The sequence below is a fragment of the Haliotis cracherodii genome, unplaced genomic scaffold (assembly GCF_022045235.1).
Source record: "Haliotis cracherodii isolate W230 unplaced genomic scaffold, xgHalCrac1.p SCAF_10, whole genome shotgun sequence".
Classification (NCBI taxonomy): domain Eukaryota; kingdom Metazoa; phylum Mollusca; class Gastropoda; order Lepetellida; family Haliotidae; genus Haliotis; species Haliotis cracherodii.
The window spans coordinates 57763536-57778730 of record NW_027266265.1 but is presented as its reverse complement, the minus strand read 5'-3'; the positions used below and the strand labels follow the sequence as shown (position 1 = coordinate 57778730).

The window sequence follows — 15195 nt, the reverse complement described above, 5'->3', positions numbered from 1 at the left end:
CTATACAATGGAGGTCAGTATTGGGTCCACTGAGATCTTTACGTATGTTACTTTCCCTTCACCTCGTGTCTAAAAAAATTGTTTGATAAGTATTTCTTAGAGGTTGACGGATGGCAAAGTAGATACAATTTATAGATAACTACAATCTTCTTTTATAAAAGACCCGTGAAGATCTGGGGAAGAATGGGTCATCGGCAACCCATGCTTGCCGTAAAAGGCGACCATGCTTGTCGTAAGAGGCGACTGCTAGGGTGGTCAGGCTCGCTGACTTAGTTGATACATGTTATCGTATCCTAATTGCGTGGATAGATGCGCATGATGTCAATCACTGTATTCTCTGGTCTGGATTCAATTATTTGCAGACCACTGTCATATAGCTGGAACATTGATGAGTGTGGCATTAAACAACAAACAAAAATATCATTTCTTTTAAATAAATAAAAAAATTATTTATTATTAGTAAAGAAGTTGTTATTCATAAATTGTCTACTTCGTATCTGAATTGTAAATGTAAACGTGAACTCGTCTCGTGTCACGTGTCACGTGTGACAATAGTAGTAATCGCTGCCAACATGAAACGTTTCGCCCTACTTCGTCAAAAAGACAGATTTCGCCAGCCCGGTGCCAGCTATTTCCTCCTATTAAAGTGGGATTCTTGGTTATAGTTTCAGTCGCGTGCGTGGGTTTCAACTTTCAAAAGTTACTTAATATACAGGAGGTGGTTATTTCCGCTGATAGATCCATACTTCAATAACGCGTTGTCGTCATTTGGAGGCAAACGCCGGCGTTTTATTCTTACTTGCGACATTGCTAAAAGGTATTTTTATAGCCAATGAGTATGTGCACGTAACCGGTTTGTTTTAGATACAGGAGTGGAGTATTTGGTGGGAAGATGACGTCTTACAAATGCACTGACATCGAGTACTATGTATTACATAGTTTCAATTAAGAATGTGAAATCCAAGACGCCATCGATATATAGGAAATATCTAAGTACAGAAAACTATGTTTATAACGACAAATCTTATAACGAACTTACCGATATAACGAACTTACTTTTTAGTCCCAGCCATTTGCTGTATATATTTTGTTTATATGCTTATACCGAACTACAGTTATAACGAACTAAAATTAGTGCTCCCTTTGAGTCGCGTTATAACCGTAGTTTACGGTATAGGTAGAACATATTTGAAACGATTCATATACTTTATTGGTCGACATCAGTCTAGTCTATACACTACGTGTCCTCGAATGATGATGAAGGCAGAGATATACACGGCAGAGATATTCCAGTAATCACGACGGCGTCATTCCAATATACATAAGCAAGATATTGCAATATACATGACATCGTCTTTCCAATATACACGACTTCGTCATTCCAATATACATCATAGAGGAATCCCAATATACATAAGCAATGTATTGCAATATACACGATAGGGGCACTCTAATATACACGAAATCGTTATTCCAATATACACCATAAAGGAATTCCATTATACACAATAGAGGCACTCCAATAAACACAATAGAGGCACTCCAATATACACAATGGAGGCACTCCGATATACACGATAGAGACTCTCCAATATACACGATAGAGGCACTCCAAAATGCACGATAGGGGCACTCCAATATACACGATAGAGGCACTCCAATACACACAATAGAGACTCTCCAATGTACACGATAGAGGCTCTCCAATATACACGATAGAGGCACTCCAATATACACAATAGAGACTCTCTAATATACACGATAGAGGCACTCCAATACACACAATAGAGACTCTCCAATGTACATGATAGAGGCACTCCAATATACACGATAGAGGCACTCCAATATACACAATAGAGGCACTCCAATATACACGATAGAGACACTCCAATATACACGATAGAGACTCTCCAATATACATAATGGAGGCACTTGAAAATGCACGATAGAGACACTCCAATATACACGATAGAGACACGCCAATATATGCACGATAGAGGCACTCCAATATACACGATAAAGGTACTCCAAAATGCACGATAGAGGCTCTCCAATATACACGATAGAGGCACTCCAATATACACAATAGAGACTCTCTAATATACACGATAGAGGCACTCCAATATACACGATAGAGGCACTCCAATACACACAATAGAGACTCTCCAATGTACACGATAGAGGCACTCCAATATACACGATAGAGGCACTCCAATATACACAATAGAGGCACTCCAATATACACGATAGAGACACTCCAATATACACGATAGAGACTCTCCAATATACACAATGGAGGCACTTGAAAATGCACGATAGAGACTCTCCAATATACCCGATAGAGGCACTCCAATATATACAATAGCGGCACTCAAATATACTTAATCGAGGCACTCCAATTTACATAATAGAGGCACTTCAAAATGCAATGTAGAAGCATTCCAACATACACGATAAAAGCACTCCAATATACACGATAGAGACACTCCAATATACACGATAGAGGCACTCCAAAATGCACGATAGAGACTCTCCAATATACACGATAGAGGCACACCAATATACACGATAGTGGCACTCCAAAATGCACGATAGAGACTCTCCATTATGCACGATAGAGACTCTCCAATATACACGATAGAGGTACTCCAAAATGCACGATAGAGGCTCTCCAATATACACGATAGAGGCACTCCAATATACACAATAGAGACTCTCTAATATACACGATAGAGGCACTCCAATATACACGATAGAGGCACTCCAATACACACAATAGAGACTCTCCAATGTACATGATAGAGGCACTCCAATATACACGATAGAGGCACTCCAATATACACAATAGAGGCACTCCAATATACACGATACAGACGCTCCAATATACACGATAGAGACTCTCCAATATACATAATGGAGGCACTTGAAAATGCACGATAGAGACACTCCAATATACACGATAGAGACACGCCAATATATGCACGATAGAGGCACTCCAATATACACGATAGAGGCACTCCAAAATGCACGATAGAGGCACTTCAATATACACGATAGAGACACTCCAAAATGCACGATAGAGACACTCCAATATACACGATAGAGACTCTCCAATATACACGATAGAGGTACTCCAAAATGCACGATAGAGGCTCTCCAATATACACGATAGAGGCACTCCAATATACACAATAGAGACTCTCTAATATACACGATAGAGGCACTCCAATACACACAATAGAGACTCTCCAATGTACACGATAGAGGCACTCCAATATACACGATAGAGGCACTCCAATATACACAATAGAGGCACTCCAATATACACGATAGAGACACTCCAATATACACGATAGAGACTCTCCAATATACATAATGGAGGCACTTGAAAATGCACGATAGAGACACTCCAATATACACGATAGAGACACGCCAATATATGCACGATAGAGGCACTCCAATATACACGATAGAGGTACTCCAAAATGCACGATAGAGGCTCTCCAATATACACGATAGAGGCACTCCAATATACACAATAGAGACTCTCTAATATACACGATAGAGGCACTCCAATATACACGATAGAGGCACTCCAATACACACAATAGAGACTCTCCAATGTACATGATAGAGGCACTCCAATATACACGATAGAGGCACTCCAATATACACAATAGAGGCACTCGAATATACACGATAGAGACTCTCCAATATACATAATGGAGGCACTTGAAAATGCACGATAGAGACACTCCAATATACACGATAGAGGCACTCCAAAATGCACGATAGAGACACTCCAATATACACGATAGAGACATACTATTATACGCAATCGGGGCCCTCAGATGTAGACGATAGTGAAATTGCAATATCCACTACATAGGTTCGATTGATTGAGCAATGTTTTACTCCGCTTTTAGCAACATTCCAGCACCATCACGGGGACATGGGCTTCACATATTGTACCCATGTGGGGATTCGAACACGGGCCTCCGGCGTGACGAGCGAACGCTTTAACCACCAGGCTACCCCACCGCCCCTCCACCACATAGGTCATCCAATATACACGGCAGAGGTAATCCAATATACACGACAGAGGTAATCCAATATACACGACAGAGATAATCCAATGTACACGACAGAGGTAATCCAATATACACGACAGAGATAATCCAATATACACGACAGAGGTAATCCAATATACGCGACAGAGGTAATCCAATATACACGGCAGAGGTATTCCAATATACACGACAGAGGTAATCCAATATAAACGACAGAGATAATCCAATGTACACGACAGAGGTAATCCAATATACACGACAGAGGTAATCCAATATACACGACAGAGGTAATACAATATATACGACAGAGGTATTCCAATATATATGACAGAGTCATTTTGAGAATTACTTACGATTACGGGAAATTACGGATTATCTGTGCCGAATAAAATATTGTCTGTTACGAGCCTTGGTGGTAAAAATCAATGAATGACGTCATCATTGCGACAATACCTTCAGTATCGTGACGTTACTGTGGTCATCCTAGAAACAATAAAACGATGGAGCAATTGCAACGAACTAGCTAATCATCATGAAGCAAAACAATATAATTCACGTTGACAATGACATGACAAAATACACGACAGAGGCATTGAAACATACTAGATTTTACTAGTATACGACAGTCATTCTCAAACACACTATAATTACATAAAAAGGGACAAAACCCTTTTTCATAATCATAAGAAACTTATGTTAAAAGCGGAGGTCTTTCTACGATTCCAACAACTAGTATGTCATGAGCATGTGTTCGTAGAGCCTTAACAAATAAGGTGATGTTGGTACCATAGAGATTCTTCTCTTGGAACAACTGATACTGGAGATACAGATCATAAAGGATATTATGCTAATCAATCATTCCGCAAGAGATATATCACTACTGCCTGTAAATAAACCAGTACGGATGGGGTAAACCCGTGAGTTGATACATGCACAACGATCCGAGTCATCGGAGCACGATTAAACGCAATCATAGAGTCATAGAGTGTGCGACCCAATCCAGTTTAGTGAACTGTGGTCAAATCTAAGACGTATTTGAATTTCAGTGTAAGATTCTGACCATTTCAGTATATCGAAAATCAGCCGAAGACATCTGCACCCTGTTATGTGTTTAAGGATTTGTAATTGTCATTAAACCTTATCTTGTTTCCAAATGTATTAAACATATTAATGTCAGGTTAAAATCCCACCCTTCTCCGGCACTGCTATTGCTGTAGTTTATTACATTATACATACTACTGAGGGTATTGCTACACCATGACCTACACATCGAGCAGACAACTGAACATACAGGTAGTTAAAAGCACAAGGCCATGCTTCTTCAGTGAGTGCGTGAGTGAGTTGGGTTTAACGCCGCTTTTAACTGATTGATGTGAAATGAAAGGCTAAACTGATGCAGGTCTCAGACGTTTACCACTTCGGTGAAACCCACGAGCACGGGTATGGTGCTGACAAACCTAGAAACATAACCGGGGCGAATCGGGATTCGAACCCACAATCACAGGTTTCTGACGTGCCCAAAGGACGCAAGTCAGACGACTGTGACACCCGTACCCCTGCTAGGTTAAAAAACTAATAGCCAATGGCCTTATATATCAATGTTAGTTCATTTTGTGAATTTGTAACAAGTAAGTACAGTACTAAGTATTGACTCCCATCATATTTTACCCATCCCGAGTTAACTTTGAATTTATGTTTAGACGTATTTTAAACCAAAGTAAACATGCATTTATTCTAAAACTGGTTTATCAAACTAAGGGTTTGATCATTAAGACCGAAAATTTATAAAGAAAATATACTAAAAAACCAAACAACTACTATGAACAGCGGTCTGGAATGTACACATAATCAATATTATTAATATTTAATAAACGGACACTTGGGAAATTGATCAGAGTCGTATAACCCAAAAGTAATTCCTTGTTTATATGTTGTACACAATATTGTATTGATCACCAAATACTTTTTCTAAGAGAGTGTAATTTGTTTGAACTTTAGCATGTTATTACCTATCTCTGAGCGGAATGAATGTGCACTAGAGGATAATTATCATCTAACCTTTTCCTATACAGAAGGATAGTGTCCTATGTGAAAGAGTTGTACTTGGGGCAGATGCATTATATTAATCACTCATACTGTAGGATCAGTGACTGACATTCAGCTACATAGTGCATCTTCTATATTCCCTATTCAGAAGAAAAAAACTATATTCAAAACTTCTACACACACTTAATGTAGATTCTACCATAACACAGTTTGGTAATGTATTAATTTACGTTAGCACGGGATAAACGTACTTTGATGATGATGATAATAATAATAATCATAATAATAATACGTCTTACGAACAAAACGCATGGCAATCGTTTGTTGACATTGATTTTCTGAGAGAATATACCAAGGAAGGATGCTTGAGTGAGTAAGTGAGTGAGTGAGTTGTATTTAGAACTATATGAACAATGGTATAGTTAAACCACGGGTTGTCAGCCTTATGACGGAGTAATGCCAAAACATATCCAGGTCGCAGATGTTTACAACTTAACACGGCTTTGGTACTGACATCCCAGGGCACATGATCCTAACATCAAATCCTTGTACGACCAAGGGAAGCAAATCTGCCTAGCTTTTAACGACTACTCGCGTCTGTATGTTTGCGAATACTCACACACCAAAGCAACACACGTACACACGCCCCAGAGCTCTAACTGATAACTCAAATAAACAAAATGGGCTCTGCGCAAAATGCCATAGAACTTTAAATAATTCATGATAATTGTGTTATCGAACTGGTGTCAATATTATGAATGTTAAATAGCCTGTGCAACAGGATAAATGGCTTGGACTATGTAACCAGCTAGTATAGAACACATAACACTGGAAGAACAACGTAGTAAGGATTGTAAAGCTATATTGTGAATGACCTCCTGCGTTTCCCGAGCAAGCCTTGTGGTTTTTATCACGCTGGGGAGGCAGGCACGAGACTGGTGCAAATCTTAAGTTGCAGCGGATGTCTTACATGACGTCACTCAAAGGTCTCCACATATGGAAATATGTACTATTTTGTGAATGGGATTGGGAGGATGTGAGCTGCTTTAAGAGTTAATAATTGGAGTATTTTCAACGTTCATTGATACAGCGAGGAAATGCCTCTTCAGGAGAGGATGTAGCGAGGTATAAATGCCAGCCTCGGAGCAGTTATCAAAGAATCAGTCTGTTATACAGCGTGCTCGTCTAGCTCGCGGGTATTTACGCGTCTCAACATGGATGTCTTGCGCGGTGTAAAACTTGAACATGTACTGTTGTGTCTGTTTGCCCTCGAGGGGGTTCTTGTGAATGGTTTATCACTGGAAACAGATTTGTCGGTGTTGTCAGAGCTGCTGCCTGGGGTGTACAGCAACTCGAAACAGTACGTGGCGGAGGCAGGGGTCCGACCAGCTAAAGGCCACATGTTGATGAAGACCGTCATCCGTCCGGTAGATGTTCCCTTCCTAGGACATTCCTTCAATGTGTTTGTTGAGCAGTACAGCGGGGCAGATAGTGTCCCCTATCGCCAAAGGTTGGAGAGCTTCTTAGTCGATGACGCTCAGCGCGCTATACGTCTGAGAACGTTCAACTTTGCCAATGCCTCGATGATCCCCAGGTTCTCCAGCGACTTGAAGTTGTTGAGGAATCTCAGTGTGTCTGACGTGGTGACACAGAAGGGATGTGATATGTTCTGGAGGAAGTTAAAGAAGAGGACGTTTGTCGGTGCAACCGGACGGGGCTGCCTGGGTAGCGTGAGACGAGAACCGGTGAGTGTTTCCAGGGTAACATACTCCCCATTGCCATTTACACGAGTGAGTGAGTGAGTATGCTTTAAAGCCGCTTTTAGCAATACTCCAGCAATATAACGGCGGGGGACACCAGAAATGGGCTTCACACATTGTACCCATGTCGGGAATCGAACCGGGGTCTTCGGCGTGACGTGAACGCTTTAACCACTAGGCTACCCCACCGTCCCTTATTTACGCGAACACATGCAACACGATATCAGGTTGACTGCATGTGAAGCTCTGGCTGCGCATATAATATGTGTATGTTATAATCATAAAGACGTTCACGTAGGTCCAGACAGGAGGGCAGTCAGAAACGTTATGTATACCATAGATTATTCAACTCCGAAAACAACCATGCCTTGACAGTTTATAGTATCATATATACGCGTTAATTGGTTAACGCAGCAGTGGGCAATATTCCGGTTATATCAAGGCGGCTTGTCCATTATCTAACCTCGGTCACTAAAACCGGTGTCTGACAGCATGAGCGATTCCCTGACCACTCGAGTTTAGTGGACTTACGTAATGGAGCGCCTGGGACCTATTCTAGCACGGATCTCCACAGGGTTTCGTCACGATTATAAAATGATTCGGGAGTGTGTGCTTTCAATAAATATCTCTCAAAGCAACAGAGTATGAACATCTTGGTGGCAGTGTGATCACCGTGAATTTGAGTTCATCAAGTGTTTATCAAACTGTGTTTATTAAACTGGTAGAAAATTCCTTAATTATCTAGTTTTAGTTGTATATTTTGAATTTTGTTTGAGTAGAGTTTTTGTCGTTATATATTTATGAACTGCACATCATCTATTGTGACTCGTGAAGATCCGGCGTAGAGTAGGTCTTCAGCTACCCATTCTTGCCGTAAAAGGCGTCTATGCTTTTGTAAGAGGCGACTATCGTTATCGCATATCATCGTATCTCAATTGCGTAGATTGATGTTCATGATGTTAATCACTCAAATGTCTGGTCCAGACTCAATTATTTACAGATCGCCGTCATATAGCTGGAATATTGCTGAGTGCGGCGTTAAATAACAAACAAACAAGCATGCATTGTATCTTAATTGTGCAAGAAGTCTGAAAACGTATAAAGATATGAAAAAACACAATTTAATGTCACTTGTTAACAAAATACTACAGCCATTTGTCAACACAAATGAAGGATACTGAAAGACATAAATCAAAGATGGTATCTGACTGTAAATCACTAAAATAGCCCTATTACTTGCAATCAGAGCGAGCCCCGCCACAAAAACTAACACACACAATCCCCAAGCGTGCCCTTTAGGCAACCCCGAGTGAAGGTCACCGTCAGCGAAAGCCTGGTGAGAGAGATAGGTGGGCCTCGGTTCCGGGAAGTCGGCCCAAAACACACTCTCAACAAAGTGCTGACATGACGCAAAGGTCGTTACCTAACAGGGGAGTGTGACATGGGACGGCCGGCCCGACGGTGTAGACATACTGTATATGGGAGGCGTGTAGAATAATAGCGCTTATTACTGAAATATGTATGGTGAATATTTTCTCTTCCATTTATTCTCTTTTATATCCCTGTGTAAAGTATATAACTTGTTCTTATTGCAAATAATTGTAATATATAAACAGATAAAGTAGAATTTATCTTTAAAAAAACGCATAGAAATTAATTGTATGTTACCACTTCTTAATTGGGTATGGGAGCGGTCGGGTAGCCTAGTGGTTAAAGCGTTCGATTCCCGACATGGGCACACAGTGTGAAGCCCATTTCTGGTGTCCTGCGCCCTGATATTGCTGGAATATTGTAAAAGGCAAATTCACTCACTTAATTGTGTATGGACACCGGTGTTCGCTTATCAGTTATCGTTACCATTGACATCATACTTGTCAGTCATACATGTATGTTTTTTTGTTTGGTTTCAGGTAAGAATTTCTGTATCAACGACATTAACCTCAAAGATGCTAACCACTCATGAAGGTTGGTACAGGGTCAAGGACGGTACCAAGGTCATGGAGATTGAGGTACCCTTCAACTTAATCAAGGTCAAGAGGATTTCAGGAGCCAGGTATATATGGAGACGCGCATGTGAATCGTTTATCTATACGTCTCGCCGAGCTAATGCCGAGCGACAGGCAGTGTAACAACAAGTACCGTCTTTTAACGTCCTATTGGTCTGACGCGGCCGGGGATCACACCCATGACCTTCCGCTCTTGAGCAGATGTTCTTTCCGCTAGACCACAGAGGCGGCCAGAATGTAATGAAAGAAACTGGCTTTGTTGCAAACATGTGTAGTTGATTAATAGTGGTAAAGAAGGCATGTGGATTCCTTTTGACGTCAAGGCTTGCGTTCAAGGTTAAAGTTGCAACTCATCGTTTATCAACCCACATGGGTAAAATGTGTAAAGCCCATTTCAGTTGTCGCCCGCCGCGATATCGATACTGCTGGACTATTGCTAAAAACAATGTTAAACCATACTCAATCAACTCCATTGTTTTTCAGATATATTCCACGTGCAGTCAGTCCCCGTGTGCGCATGTCTAGGCATCTGATACAGAACGATCTGCCCCAGGAACGACATAACTACATGAGGCGGAAGAACCCCAAGTTCAGCCTTAAGCCCCGGAAGCAAAAGACCTACCTCAGCAGCATCCCCACATCCAACAGCGCATGGACATTGCGCACCTTTCGGTCACTTCTGGATGCCTTGGGTTCCGGTCGAGCAGTGTACTTCATCATGGAGTTGTCGCGGTGTATGCTACCTTCGCAAGCCAAGATTGAGAGAACTTCTTTCGGAGACGCCATAGACGTGTTTGAGCACGTGAAGCAAATGCAGGGGAGACGGAGGGAGTTTATCAAGTTCAGCCAACGAAAGTTTCAACAAAGTGCCAGAGGTATCTGAATCAAATCAATATTTGTTTGGATGACTGAATAATGATGTCCTGCTTATTGAGGGGATAAACTAGTTATCAGGCTGACAATCGGGCTTCGATTCCCCGCGTCAGGTTCTGTGGTGGTTCTCGAATAGTGCAAGGAGCGCCGTAAAAGCCTTCTCACCCATTAACTTCACCGAAAGTAGCTGCTCTGCTCTCGTTACAATGATGTTGATAATATCGAATGTTGAATTACATCCGGGAAATCATAACGCATTTAAACACATGAAGAAAAACTATGTTACAATTTGCATGTTTCATCAACTCCTGGGAAATAGTCGCCATGTATGTGTATATAATTGTCTTGACACGGTGATCAATACACATGATTCACATCAGAATTATGTTTTGTGTAATATACTATCTCTGCATCTAAGTCGTGATATAGTTGAATATATTCAGCAGACATATGTTACATGTCTTTTTTTAAGGATACGAAACTGCTGTGAGAGAAATTACAGTTTTCCGCAATGGCAAAGTAATAGTCCGACTCCGTATGACGAAACCAGACAAAGTCCCAGTCACATACGCAGCAAGCTGCAGGCTCTACGATTATGACGCGAGGTAAGTTTTCTCGACTATTTCAATAAGCTGACCTGCTCTGTGTGTGTGTGTGTGTGTGTGTGTGTGTGTGTGAAGGGGGGGGCGGGGGGGGGGGGGGGGGGGGGAGGGTGTGTGTGTGTGTGTGTGTGCGTGCGTGCGTGCGTGCGTGCGTGCGTGTGGAGCGCCTGGTTAACATATTGGTTGATTGGTTCGTTGTTTAACGCTGCACTCAGCAATATATATATGACGACGGTCTGTAAGTAATCGAGTCTGGACAAGACAATCCAATGATTGACATGATGAGCAACGATCCACGCAATTGGGATACGATGACATGCATCAACCAGGTCAGCGAGCCTGACCACCCGATCCCGTCACCTTTTACGACAAGCATGGGTTACTGAAGACCTTTTCTACCCCGGATCTTCACGGGTCGGTTTACATATTGACACACGTAGGCATGGATATGCTGGCTTACGTATTCAGACACACCAACGGACAAGTAGGCATTGCAGTGCTGACTTATGTACACAGACGCACTTAAGGACATGTGGGCATGGAACTTCTGGCTTTTATATTCAGACACACCAACAGACACGTAGCCATGGAGCCTGTAGCCAAACATTCCGGCAGTCAACACATCTCTACAGGCAAGGCCCAGCTGTGGTCAAGCTGTCCAGCAATAACTTGACTGTTCACGACTTAGTTCAGACTTGACTTGTTCAGAAATGAATTGCAAGTGATCCCGTGGCATTTGATTGGTTAATTAGCACATCTATTAATGTTTTTATGTTTTCATAAAACAAAAACATGTCAGCTTGTGTTGCATTATTGCGTTGAACGAAGTCATTTTGTTGTCTACAGATGTGTTGGTTTTTTATGATTCAAAAGAAAGTCAGTGAAGTTTTTATTGTTGACGTATACTACGCGGTTTTAATTGTTTTAATCCGGTCAGTATTTCCTTGGACGAGTGAGGGTTTTATCGCTGGTTTGAACAGTATTCCAGTTATATCACTGTGTGTCAGCTGAATGTGGGAGTAAATGGATGCAGGTCTCAGGCGTCTGCCTCGAAGGTGAAACCCACAACCACGGACATAGTGCTGACAAACCTAGAATCATAAATGGGCCAAACCGGGATTCGAACCCAAACTCATAGGTGTCTTGCGTGCACGGCAACTTGCGGCGCCTTAGACAACTGGGCCACCCGTTGCCCCTCTTGGTCTATATAAATAGTTATAATGGATGAATACCCGTCAAGTCACATACACTTCTACCACAGCCTTCACAAGCTTGTGCCTCAGCTAACACAGACCAATGTCAGTTCAAGTTGATTTCACTAAAGATCTATATATTCTTTCTACCCCAAACACAGGTCACACTTGACACTCTCACGTAATTGTTACATGGCATTACACAAATATAAATCCTAACGGCGTAATGTTATGACTTGTCAATATGTACGAATGTACACTGACGTAATTATTGCCTGACTCGCGAGTATGCACAACCCCACATTGCAGTGTCACCATGCAACCGAGAAACTACATCCAACATTATCCAGCACTCAGCACGGCACATAATGACACGCATCATCTTCATCACTAACTGTGGAGCGTGATTCATTAGTACTGCGGTGTGAAACGCACATTCTGGTCGGGCTTTAAGTGGCTTCCGTCGCAGCCAAGTGCTACATCCGCCATAATCAGGGATCTGGCATATTAAGATGCTTTGACCTTTCTAAAAAATATGCTGAGCTTATAAGTAGGCCTCACTTCCTTTCCAATGTTGTGTCACTGACATTACTCAGGTAAATTAACTGAAAGTTTATATAAATATCATTCCTTACCAGAAGGATAGACATCCTGCATGAAGCCATGTGAGTACGCGGAAGCCGCACCGGCTACATGCACATCACTCGGATACCTACCGAAGGCGCCATGCCACGTGTCTACAGACCGTCGTGTTATAGCTTGGATGTCGCTAACTGCGGAGTTAAACATCACACAAACAAACATTTACCTATCTACGAAAACATACAACTTTATGGATAGCATCTTTTGGGTTACTACATTATCAAGACGTGACATAGGTTTTCTTAGTTACAGAAATGCCTATCAAACAGTTAGTAAGACGTCTTCATAGAGATGTGACATCAATACCATCAGCACCCTCACCCGACTTGACGCTAATGCAATAAAGAAGTTGTGATCCATATAGTTGTATGTTTTCTGATTCACTCACCAACTACTAGAATGCCAATCAAACAGTTAGATACCTGTGTCGACGAGGGACGTTGTGTATCTGGAAACACGGCAGATGGCCACCCTGTCACACCGGTGTCTTTGAATTCGCGGACTAATTGCGATTGGAGTTTTAAGACTTTTGGATTAGATATGCACGCTTTGTTGGAAGCTATTCAGTTTATCTTTTATTGCATTGACAGTTCTGGGGATGTGAAATTCTCAACGGATCCTTTCAAAAATGTAAGGAGAATCAAGACTTTTGGCTTTCTGAGGTCATCGTTGAAGAAAGGTCGACGAGTACGGATGACAGTGGATTTTTCGAAATGTTCCGGAAACAGCCCGAATACAATGACGGAAATTGGCGGCGAAATACGAGGTATGTAGAGGAACAGCTAATGCAGTTGCAATACATGCATGTGTTGTGACTCACAGTTGATGGAGAAATGCATAATCACCATTATTATGTACAACATTTCATATTTAACTCAGAATATCACAATGACAGTGGCTTTTCGGGCAGTGTCAGTATAGGCCACTACATATGGAGGTGATTATATCTCGTTATCTCTCTATGATGAATTATGATAGGAAGTAAAGATTATCTGTCCATCCCATAATTGTCTCAACTGACATGACCTTTCTTTGTTGTTGCTCAGGCTACGACTTCATCAATTCCGGAAAAGGGATTGAATTTTCATTGGCAAGACCAGAGCTTGACTTGTCACGCAACGGAGTATCGCAGCGCTTCCTGCTTGGTCGTGTTTTACACAACGGTGACGTCATATTTACAGACATCGGTGACGAACATTCAAATTCCTTCCACCAAAATGAACATCACTTCAAGTGTTCCCTGAGAGGCAGCGAATCGGTAGAAAAACCTGGCGAGAAATCAGTGAAAATGTATTACCTGTGAAATGCTTCCGTACAGTAATGTGTATCACCCCCTCACGTTAATCGATGTGTGAAGATGTTGAGAATAGTGACAGCTTTGTAAATATCATTGATATGTGATACTTTATTCAAATACCTGAATGCTACATGTTACATCACTTGTCTTTTTTACTTAAATCACACTTTTTTGTCCAGTGAAACAATTTTGCTGTAAAGCAAAAATATTTTAAGGTCTTTTTAACATGTTTATGAATGTTTGGTATGTAAATGATTTATCGGATATTTAAATGGTTATGAAGTTTATAATTACGTTGTATATCTTGCTACTGTAAATACCCAATGTGTATATACCGACAACTCTCTGTATAGCGAGTGTAAGTGGTCTCATATTATTAATTTAATTTTGTGATCAGGAAGTTGTGATCATTTGTCCTGAAATGTAAATAAATATCTGAACGCTATCGACAACATAATACTTGCTGTTTTTCCTATATTTCGTTATGGAGCTGATGTCGTTGTGTCTCATTGTGTCCGGTATAGGAATATATATATATATATATATATATATATATATATATATATATATATATATATATATATATATTCCTATACCGGACACTATGAGTCCTGGGATATTATCACATTAGTTATGTGTTCGGTGTATATGTCCATTAACACACACACACACACACACACACACACACACACACACACACACACAC

General features: G+C 41.2%; 1 pseudogene; it reads left to right on the top strand.

Annotated features, from left to right (window-relative positions):
* Positions 1-7247: 7247 nt before the first annotated feature.
* Positions 7248-14946, top strand: LOC139454576 (uncharacterized; annotated as a pseudogene).
* The last annotated feature ends 249 nt before the right edge of the window (positions 14947-15195 follow it).